This window comes from Anticarsia gemmatalis, chromosome 14 (genome assembly GCF_050436995.1).
Source record: "Anticarsia gemmatalis isolate Benzon Research Colony breed Stoneville strain chromosome 14, ilAntGemm2 primary, whole genome shotgun sequence".
Taxonomy (NCBI): Eukaryota; Metazoa; Arthropoda; class Insecta; order Lepidoptera; family Erebidae; genus Anticarsia; species Anticarsia gemmatalis.
The window spans coordinates 1816523-1828897 of record NC_134758.1 but is presented as its reverse complement, the minus strand read 5'-3'; the positions used below and the strand labels follow the sequence as shown (position 1 = coordinate 1828897).

General features: G+C 33.2%; 1 long non-coding RNA gene across 1 annotated transcript in view; it reads right to left on the bottom strand.

Moving 5' to 3' along the window:
- Positions 1-10964, bottom strand: part of LOC142978497 (uncharacterized) — a 70168-nt gene extending 59204 nt beyond the window's left edge. Inside the window, exon 1 of the long non-coding RNA XR_012959761.1 lies at positions 10920-10964. This is a non-coding gene — a long non-coding RNA (uncharacterized LOC142978497). The remainder of the gene's footprint in view (positions 1-10919) is intronic.
- Between the last annotated feature and the right edge of the window lie 1411 nt (positions 10965-12375).

Sequence of the window (12375 nt, the reverse complement as noted above, 5' to 3'; positions counted from 1 at the left end):
TAACATCAATGCTTGAAATTCTTCAAGTTAATTATGAATGTCGTATAACTGACCTAGTACATTCCACATTGACCAACAATTTTGAAAGTGGTTAATTTTTTACTTCGTCAACCGGACAGGTGTCCAGAGGTTGATGGTTATCTGAACCTACCCTACTTCCCTTCTACCGTAATGAGCCCTTAAAACTCCTAAACATTTGTTAATATCCCTACCGATGGCTTTTTAATGTTTGGTCCTAGGTTTTTTTGTAGAGATTGTTTTTTGTGAGGTTGTAAATCAACTGCAGGTGTCTTCGACTGTTGCTATGTTGTTAGTGAATTAAAAGATTCGTTGTATACGTTTTTGTGGACTGATAGTTTGACATGTTTATTACTGTTAAGATTCGAGAGAATGTTTCGCTTAATTATTTTTATTTTAATCGTGTTACGCCAGTTTTTCATGAAGAGAAAGTTTGTTTGAATTTAACTGTTATTTTACTATCAGCTTTCCTTGATATAGGAACCTATCATTATACATGTACACGATCTCATAATTCATATTTTCAGGAGCTTTGCGTAATCAATATTACATTTTCAGAAAAATGTAGGCAGTTTTCTATACATCAGTAGGTACTTTAACCATGTAACACGTTTTTATTTTTATGAGCCTCGTCAATTTTAGTGGTCGGTGGCGTGATAAAAGCACTTAAATAATTTTCATCGTGTTAGTACACTGCAAGTTTTAGCATTTTACAAAAAACTTGCTCAAAAGTCACTTACTTGAAAAATAAAACATTTAAAAACACATTTTTCTATAAAACATCGTACAGCTGAAAGTATCAAGATCATTACAAGTGTACATCGAACACGCTTCCATTCACGATCAACAATTAGGTACACACGCAATTATTATGTTTCTGTTTTCCAAAAAGTTTATAAAAAACTGTATTAAAAAAATAATAACACGGCCACCCACCGGCTCGATAATGATCAATTCCGTGGCTCTCGATCACTCATACATCAATTGTATGTGTATACTAATTTAAACATGTTTGAGTTTGTTTATAATGCGCGCGTGCCCTTAGGTAATTGACCTGTCGATCAAAAAAATAAATACCGTCAAAAAATTATACCACCAACCTTAAGTCAAAGTATCAAAATTCATATTCCAACTACATTTTGTTTGAGACGTATTATATAATTCTGTTTGTAAATTAATTTCTGGTCAAATTGCTGCACTTTATATCTAAGATTGCTTTCTACACCCGTATTGCGTGCGTTTAAGGTAGAATGTCGTATAACACGAAACAATAGTATAATAACTTTTTCCAGGAATAATTTCCCGGGACATAGAACGGACATAATGATAAGTTCGGAAGACATTACAACTAGTAATTTTGTATAATTCGGTGCTTGTTTTAGTGAAAAAAAGTAACGCCTTTAATTATAAACAATTGTTGTAATTACGTCAGTTAACGCACGTTAACTTTCAATTAGGACAATTTGTGCGCCCTTTGTACGGAGGCCGAAGATTTTTGGGGGTCCGCAATTGAACTTCGATGCCTTTTGTAATACGATCGTTTCATGAGACAATCGGGAATCAGATGACTGGTTATTAAACAAACAAGTCTTGAAGATTAATTGGTTCGAAGAAATTACAGACAAACAAACTCTTTACGTCGGTAATCACTCATTACGGGTTGTTGTCCTGATGTCAGGTTACTGTCTTAGTTCAGAACAATCCGTTAACTTACAAACTACAGAATAAAAAGTTGAACATAATATGAAACTAATAGGCGCATTATGATTATTTTAACACTTTAAGAGATGACAAATTCGCCAATGACAACCTTTCAAACTTATTATAAATCTAGTTAGGCATTGGGTAAATCGCTCACACAGTGATTGAAACCACAATACGGAACCGACTCCCAGCTTAATTTCATAATAACAGTTAATACTTAGTTCAATTATTTCAACAATTAAACCATACATTTGTATCACAACCTGGTATTAACTTAATACTTAACTTGAACTCCTGTAATAACATGTTATCAAAACTTTTTTGGTTAATTTCTACTACTTTTAGAACTTAATAAGGCCGGAAATGTGGGTTATTTATACGAGGAAACCAAGATGAAGTAGTAAGTATGTAAATTTGTATATTTTGGTAAATGATAAGTAGTTGGTTTATTGTTATATGGAACTGATGTAATGTGGTCATTATCATTTGGGTAATACAGCATTCGCTTTTTATTTCTTTATTTGATTTAATGGTAACTCGTAAACTTTTTCACTAAAACAGTAAGTTTTATAAAACCTTTAAGTTTTAAAAGCTATGTATATTACAACGTACTATTAGTAAGTACCTAGTGATGTTTATTGTAAGACGTTATAACCCCTTGATATTGATTACCTACTTAGAAATCAATTGTTATAATGTTGTTTACTATAGGATACCGATTTTTAACATTCATTTCTAATTATCTAAATGAACAACCCTTGTTCTTTGAACGAAAAGAAGCTATCCTTAAGAATTGCTTCAAAGACTACATTATATCTGTTTTATTACATTCAAAGGCACATAAACATACAAGAATATGTAAGAATGTCCTTGTAAGGTTTCCACGTTAGCCACGTGAGATAAAGCACGTAAAACGTGTTATGTCATATAACGTAACCGTGTAATAATTCATACAGTTTCCGTATCTCTCAAACTGTTTGTATACTTTGTCGTATATTATACTCGTTCTAGTCATTCGTAGACTCTTTGGAACCATAATATTTATTATAAAGCATGTATTAAAATCTTATTAGCTAAGTCAGCTTGCGACCACGATCAGTGTAACTTGTGCCAAAACGTCAAGCAAACAAAACTAAATGTCTGCGCTTATTCCCCTGTAATGTTAAACCATGCAAAGCTTTTTTTTTTTCAAATAAGATTTAACGTAGTACCTATTCATTAAATGCCTGACCAAGAATAATTATAGATAATTTCCCAACTAATTCCTCTGAAAAGAGTCATTAACTACCTTGTTAACGCAACGTTAATTGTAAACGATCCAAAATAATAAAATCTTTGAAATAAATTTCAAAATCAGATCACTTCAATCTCAGAATGATCCCGTAAGAAACTCAACTACCACTGCAGCAAGCCACCGGCAACTTCACAATTCTGCAAAGCATTCAAAACTACAGTTCTATCTGTTGAAAATAAAGCACTAGCACAATAAATCTGTACACGGATCGTCAATCTAGCTGTATTTTATCAACTCCATCGTTCAATCAGCCGGCCGACGTCCGATCGAAATTCACAAACAGATATGACACGGTCAAACCAATAGAATGCAACAAAACAAACCGCTTTTATTCCGTTTGTTCGCGTTATTCTCAAACAATGGATAGATAAAATCAAGTTCAAGAGCCGTGCTCCAAACTATCGAGTGTTATTGAGAAGTGGTGAAGTAGTTTCGCGATATTGTCGTTCTTGCAATTCATTCTCGGTTATTTCTTGCATTTGTTTGTGTGAATGGAAATATGTTGTTGATTATATTGCAGTATTAAATGTCAAGTAGGCTTTATAGATATGTTTATCAATTTTGATCAATTTTTATGTCCTTTAATATCAAACCTCCTCAAAATAATTACTGAAAAACTTTCAAACCGGGACACATTTAAGTCATAACAATTTTTTCTTTTCTATAGCTGCCTCCGTGGCGCAGTGGTTTAGGTCACCACGCCGATACCACTGCATCGGGAGGTCGTGGGTTCGATTCCCACACGGAGCAATTATTTGTGCGATCCACAAATAATTGTTTCGGGTCTGGTTGTGCTTTGTGTCCGTTGTTTGTATGTTTGTAAAAGTCCCCGCGACACAAGAGCAATTCTTAGTGCGGGAGTTGTCTTTAAAAAAAGAAAAAAAAAAAAAAAAAAAAAGAAATATGCGTCTCATGCGCTATGTGTCTCAAAATAAAAAAATATCCGAGAATTCAAAAAAATAAGGTTTATTCTAGAGCGTAAAAATACATGGAACAAAGAAATTGGTACATTATACTTATTTTCATAATGTCAGTGTGCCATTTAAGTGACGAGTGCATTATCTTTCGATGCCTTCTACTAACGTCGCCATTTTTTATATGTTATCATAATAATATGAAATATAAAGGAATAAATTAATTAATAAATAACACCTTTTCATACTAACGCAGCTTTCAAACTAAGACTTAATAAAAATATATTTTACACTTTATCAAGCAATTTATTGCCAAGACTGAATTATTATAATTCAATTATTTATGATAAACCGTTTCTAAAGAAATTTTCTTTTGTTGAAAGAAAAGAGGAGATATTTTTTTATATATTATCATAAAAATAGCACACGCAAGTAAAAATAAAAGACATTCAGATGACCTTTACAAGTCGGGTTGTAAAAAAAATAAATTGCCACCAAGCACTGTTGCTCGTTACGATATAAATCAAGAGCCCCCACCCTATTGTTTGCACGGCATCGAACCCGCGACCTTAAACATCGCGAATTAAACATTCATTTATTCATAGTGTACCAACATTAACATATTTTAATGCGTTCATTTTGTTTTTCTCTCCTTGAGACAAACAAAAACGGAGAAAGTCCCGCGAGATGACAGAAAGTTAATTCCCTAAAGTACTAGTAGTGGTCGTAGGCGTACTAACTTATGAATAAATTAATATTGTAAAGTATCTGATTACTTATTGTAATTACGTTTAGATTAAAAAGTATGTTCGTACTTGCGCTGTTATAAGGAAAAATTTGCAGTATACGAAAAACTTCAGCAGCATCAAAATTTTGCAAAAAAAAAATACAATTAAAATAATATTAACCCATTTTATTTGCCTAATACAATTATAACATGAACAGTAACAAAATTTAAGCGGCTGCAAAGTTTAGAACAGATTGAAAACCAAATCATAATCAGACTTTACCCTAATGAGTAGTTATACTTTGTTAAGCAAGGCGGCTTGCACAAAGACAGCCCACTAACCGGCAACTTCAGCCTAACAACTAGGTACTATGGGTGTAGTAAAACTTACACATGTAAAGTGCACGTGCAATAACAGTATAGTTAAAATACACGTGTGTAAATCACGGTATGATTGCATATCATCCACCGGCTGTACGCTCATCGGGCCGGTATACGACCTATAAAGTTTTAACGAAACGGTCAGCTTCGACCGACGGTTTATATAGAGTACAGTCGCCAACATATTTTAGTCGAAGAAATAGTGCAAAAGAAATCCGACTAAACATTTGATTTAAAATTACGACTCGATCATCGCGTGAAAGGAATGTAAGAAAAATGAGGTAATATTTTTCATGTGTGAAAATACGCGGAGAATTTATTATTAATTAAAAATACAAACAAGAAATGCAAGTCAATAAATAGAGTCAAAAATGTTGTTCTAAAAATCTCAGTATCAATCAACCGGGTGGTATTTCACGCCTACCGGCCCCGCTTCCTGGACTCATTAGTACAGAAAATTGTTGAAACACGTCTAGCAGGAATAGCAATCGAAGAAACTCTAAAAACAGATAAGTATATTCTAAGAAATACACCGATCGCAATTTAGATTTCAATAACACACGCACAGTACCTTTGTTAATACTACAAAAAGATTACCGCATAGTTGGTAATCTTAATTATACAATGGAAATTGCAAGAACACTGATAAAAAGAGAGTCGAATGAGATCAAGCGAGTTCAGTTGTCAAAACGTTTGCGCTTCAGTGGCGAGCGCTTATAAATCGGTATCGGCTTACCAGATTTATTGCTTAGTAAAATCTTACATATTAATGCAGCCGAGTGTACGTTTCCGTACGGACGTAAAAACACAGACAGTGCTATTTCTTTAACAATAGACACGCAAGAATGTTTATGATGTTTTTACTACAGACTAAGGCATTTGTAAATATATAAATATTGTACCCGGGGATGTTATGTTAACGTGTTCGTATATCGGTATGCTGTGATGTTCGTATGTATATTGCGACATCGAGCCGTCAAGCAACCCTCCTCACGCTATGTGCTTGAGATCAAAGCAGAGAAATATGCACTGCACACATAGATGGTCCGTGAGAGGTAACCAGGGAAAACTATGTGTAAGTTTATAAGCTTAAGTTACATTAAGGACGAGTTGAGTACCTAACGCTTGCATACCTTTGGTACTTTACAGCCCTCCGTAAAAGGACATCATGTGTATTGTGTACTGATAGAGATCCCTTCTAACCGTTATTGATGAGTGACTGACATGGCCTTACTATATTGCTTATTTATTCGTTTGATTAGTCAGCTTATGTTATACCGGATTGATTGCATTCATCCGAGGATTTCTTACACAGCAAGTTGAATAAATCAATATACAAATGGTAAAATTAAGCAAACTAATAAGAAACCAATAGAACAGAACCTTCCTTATGGGCAGCTACAAATCAATACCTCAGAACAATCCGACATCACCCAGAAAATAACTCACATACATCATTTTCATAACAAAAACAAGCAATAATACTTAGGAAACCGTTAAAAGTACGTTGGCCAAGAGATCTATGGAATTTATTCACCCCATGGACCGAGGATCGCATTTCCATTCACACACGGCAAAACGAACAAGGGGAAAATTACATAAGCACTCGAAAGAAATTGAAATAGGGCTGTAGGCAATAACACATGATTTGGTGTTGAAATATATCATCACATAAATGTCGTGTTTGTACGAACACAATCAGAGCTATTGGTGTGATACGAATAATAATGTTAGCTGTCAATTTGTACAAGTTATTGACAAATTAGTCCTTGAATACAGGAAGCTATCGGTTCAATAAATAATTTTATAAAGTTAGTACCTACCGGGTTGAAATGTCGCTATTATAGTTCTATAGATTCGTTTCCTGACCACTGGTATAGTTACTAAAAGTAGTTTTTCAAGTTTAACTATTTTTAAAACAACTATAACTTTTGACTCTACTTCATTCTAAAAGGTAGTTGCTCTGAGCAAATTTTTTTGGTATGCAAGAATCAAAGTACTGTGAAATAATCCAAGTTTTTTTTTTGTCAAGCCCATATCGTAACCTTCTACCATTAAGCCACCTGTCCACAGGATGTCCAGCTAGTTTATTTCCGCATCAACTTTATACACTTTATAAAAGACATTAAGTCAAAAAATACCCAAGAGTATAAATCAATCAGATCAGTCAGATATTACCGCCAAGTCCCGTTCACCATATGTCCACTAACCATATGGTGAATTTGCAAATATATGCAGAATTCTCATACATTACTTTGTTGTTTTATTACGCGCCAATTAAGTTTGTGTGTCAAAATATACTTAGCAGTAGGTAAAATATAAATCAAAATACGTAGAAGAGTGCAGGTGATGAAGTCTTCTGTTATTAATTTTCCTCGAACAGCTCGCTGCTATATTCAGACACACATAGTTATTTAGCACGTACTATATATCAAGAACCCTTAATCGTGCTTGCGCAAGTTTGCGTTTAACATTTACTAAAGGAACATTGATTAAATTGATTGAGACTAACAACACCTTCAAGAATTGTTCATTTTCTCAGTAATGTCAATGCGATTGATAAATTAATTTGACTTCAAAGACCTTTCTATACATTTTATAGTTCAGATTAAGCTCTAGTTACAGCATTATGGTCTACTTAATATTGAAATCAGTTACATATTTATATATTGTCTCAGTTAGTTGAACTACAAGTATAACACAAAACTAAGGTCAGTTTTTCTGTAGTTTTGTTTACAGATATTTTTACGACTTTAAATAAATATATAGATGATATATTTTATAAAGAAATATATCTTAATAAAGTAAGTTTCCCACAAATCAATGGAAACATTAGAATAGTACACAAGCGATGACGCGTTACATTCTTGGAAGCGAGCTTGAAGCAATAAGCTTTTATATGATGAACCAATAAATAATTCATTACAAAGGAAAATAAGGTACTCGCTGACAATGTTCTAGAACAAATTGTTATTTAATGACGTTATTTTGACGTGTGAGAGTTTTGAGAATAGTCCACCATATATTATTACTTTAAATTCAAGGTCCTATAGCCATTTAATTGGAACTTTTGTATTTCTGAATGTTAGGGAACTTTTGAATCGTATCTGCGTGCCCGAGATATTTAGAACTTTACTAAAATAGGGATATCTACTTTTATAGTATAATCTGAACTTAGTCACAATAATAATCACATTCCCATATTATATCCACTTCTGAAAACAGTACAATACAGGTATCTAAAAACTTGCAACTGGCAAAACACTCAACACATTGGAGAACATAGCCAGTCGTATAATACAAAATTAGAACTCATCTAAAAAGTTATGAACACAGCTTTATCCATAACTTCAAACCTCTACAGAGTGCTATGAACTCCATCGTTGCACCCTCAAAAACTCAAGTAGTTCGTGTCTCCAAAAATGTGCATCTCGAAAGCTAAACAATGCAAGTGATAGCATCGTGCCATCGTTTCACGAGTGGGGATAACAGGCTAATAGCTCGAAGCGTGAGCGACACACGTTCGCCTTTGTGGCGGTGCCAAACCCTAAGAGTAAAGGGCTGTTGAGGGTGTAACGTTGTCTTTTTTAAACAAATGGGTTAACGACTATTAACGAGCCTGTTTGCAGCCGCTAAATATGATGGCTTTTCTTTTTTAAATTTGGTTATTACTTTTTGATAGTGTTCTTTGCAAAGAATTGTTGATAAACATCTTCTTAGTTTTAAAACTTTTGCCTAATGTAAAGAAACTCGGATTAACACAATCATGCATTACTTTCGTTTAATTACGTATTAAATACTAAAATGGAACTAGACATATACTTAGATAACTTTCTTAATGCGAGTAGGATTCATGATATATATGAGGAAATCTACATCATTGAAGCAACAAAAGGCTACAATTGGACCACTCAAATAAATCCATATTTCCTTCTATCAAGACGCTACGTTTACCTAAGACATTGTTGCTCAGAGCCACCGGTTACAACCTTGTCACAATAAATCATGACCCACCAATTTCCCTATACCTAACCACAGTGTTCGTATCTAATAAAGTACGGCAAACAAGATGATTACGTAAATCACATCAAGGGTGTACTCCATGGTTCGCCCCTCGGTTATCTATCAAACAATACAATAGCCACTTACTACGGCAGACTGAAATTTGCACCCATTGATTTACGGTGCCCAGATAACGGTAAGATACCATCCGTATTGTTGTTATTGAGAAAAATAAACGGTGATTATATATTTGAATGGTTGGTATTTTCTGCTTGTTGAATGGTACGTTAATTTATTAAGAAATAAACATAATTTTGACTCTTGCTCAGCAAAAAATATGAATTTATATGTTCTTCTGTCTAGTCTATATTTGAGAGTAAAAAAAAATCTGATAAACCGACGGACTGCAGATCAATAATGAGTTTAAGCTCAGGATTAGTCTTTGTAACGTTTTGGCTTCGTAATTAAGCTACTATGTGACTGGTGTCATTAGCAGTTTAAGACTTTAAATTTCGTAAAATAACTCCTATGTTTAATTTGAACACATTTCTGCTGTATTTATAAGCTATCGAGATCGACCTATAGTTAACATACATGGAGCTGTAGTGCATGTTTATAGCATTTAATGTAAAGGTATACAAAGTGTTTATAAGTTGCGATAATAGTTACAGGTCGCACACATGGTATTAAGGTCGTGTGATAACGTGAACTCGAACAGATTATGAATGAACCGTTTACTTTACAATTTCCTACTTCAGTTAAAGACCTGCATTATGAATGCAAAACTGCAGATCATATATTCTTTTAGTATCGTTAAATAATAAGACACAGTAGCTTTTATTACTTGTTCTATCATAGCCGCTCATATCGCTTTAATAATAGTAGGTTCTAGAACCCCCCAAAAATAGGCTTTATCGAAGTAGTTTTCATTAAAAGCGACATAAAGAACTGCTTAGCAGAATGCCTCCCCTCTCTCACTCCAACCGTCTTATCCTGTGCCATTTCCTTTGTTAAATGGTCTTGATAGAATAAAAAACCGCAAAAAGTGATTTATAACGATAATGTTATTAAAAGATGTATAGACCTAGTATAAAACAGTTTTGAAATTAATGTTAATGGAAAAAAAGTTAAAATATACAAAATCTAATTTCGTAGCGGAATAAAAACGCGAATACCATTAGACTTCCCACAGCTTGTACTAAAAATAATGTACAAGCAATTAGAAAATCAAAAAGACTGAGGGAGCGTTGAACTTTTGATATTTTCAAGGAGACCGACTTGAGGGGTCATGTCCAGATCAGATAATAATAGGCATAGGTGCAGATACAAAGAGAATATTGTGCTCTTTCTGCAAACTCGATTGTAATCTGCGACAGTTACACTTTTAAAAGTTCACAGTTAGCAGACAGTTTGCTATAAATTGTTGGTTGTAAATTGCTTCTTTGTGTGGCAAAGTTTTGGTCCTTGGCTTTATTGATCGACTTTAAATTAACGAATTTTGGATCTCATTGATTGAGTTATTACTTAAATGATCGTTATCTTTTTACTTTTAACTTCTGTATTACTTGTTTACTATATTATTTATATAATACAGGAATCAACTTAAACATGTATTATACCTTGGATTGCTTGACGTTTCGGTGCAAACTAGCTTGCAAGTACAAAATTAAATAAAGCCGAAAGTTTGTCTTTGCAATAGAACTGACACCATTCACAACCAATAATAGGCAGAAAATGATTTGGCAAATAGTTAGCAGCAAACAGTTTGCCGAATGAGCTCATAACTACACAACAAAGCGGGTAGCAACACAGAAACGTCCGCAAAAAAAAAACTTTACGACATTTTTTATATGGACATATTCTTTGATACGTTACTTACATGTTATCACGAGCGAGTTTATCGGCTACTGAACTCAATGAATCTGAAACAACCAAATGGAATATTACTGATCGATTGCGGATAGTTGTTTATCTACTTGGCAACAGTGTACGGTAGTATTAAATACAATGTATTGAAGGAATTACAGAGAAGACACATGCTTTTATGCCCGGTACTGAAATCCAGTTTTACTCGATCAAGTCTTGGTTTTAATTTGATGTATTGGCTGGATCAATTTAATCTGTTAACAATTACATACGCTACTTCTTCCTGTTTTTACTTGAAAATAAATAAAAATATCTATAGTGCAAAACTCACAAATCAAAGGTATCCAATATCTGTCGTACATAATTTCTTGCTCTAGCTAATACTTGAATGTTTGTACTCAAGGTTTGATGGATTAAAACTGTATCAAAATGGCGTATTTGAAACATCTTCAAGCATACCACGAAGGTTTAACAGTTTACGTAGATCCAATCATCGATTTAAACATAATAAAATTGGAGTACAATACAGTCGTATTTGTAATTAAGCTATTTATAGATATAAACCAGGTGTGCAGTCAGGTTTAAAAGATTACATAAATCAGGGTATCAGACTATTATGAATGAACTACATAAGTCACGTTTCGATGAACGTGAAAGATTCACAGCCAGACAAATAAACAACTAATAAAAATACCAAACACATTGATAACACTATCAGATTTTTATTTACGACTTTCTACTATCGCTCGACGACTAATATTTGATAATAACATATGACAATGTTATTAAATCTTTAATAATACGATTGTTTATGGATTAGAAAGTTGTTTCTTTGTTTGTGGTTAATAATCTCCGAAACTGCCGAACCGATTCTTTAATTTATTTCACTAGTATACAAGCTCCAATATCCTCAATTAACAGAGGATAGTTGTTGTTACAGGAACTACTGAGGTTACAGGAACAGGAAAAGAAAGAAAATCCTTAAAATAGCGGCGAAGTCGTGAACAAAAGTTGTACACAGGTACAAAGTATAAAAGATTATTTAATAAGGTTAAATATCAGACAGTTTCAATATATCGATAACATATAAATAAGATACAATATCATACAAAATATTTTATCAAAAAATTCTAGTTAATTTCAGTTTCGGTCGACTCAATGTGCAAATATTGTCAATTGGTTAACTGGAATCACCAACGCACCTTATGGTCCTTTTAGATTAGATAAGTTTTTACGAAACGATTAGTGAATCGAAAAACATATTAATATTTAAACTACTTCACTGAGAATTGTTAACAGTAGTATATAGTATTTCTATATACTTAGTCTTTCCATGTTTTCTATAATCTAGAGTTAAAAGTATGACACAAAAAACTCTATTTTAATAGTTAAAATAGTTCAGAATATAATTTACTGCCAACTTTAATCGATTCACTTGAATGAACCCTGTTTCTCGTATAATCATACGC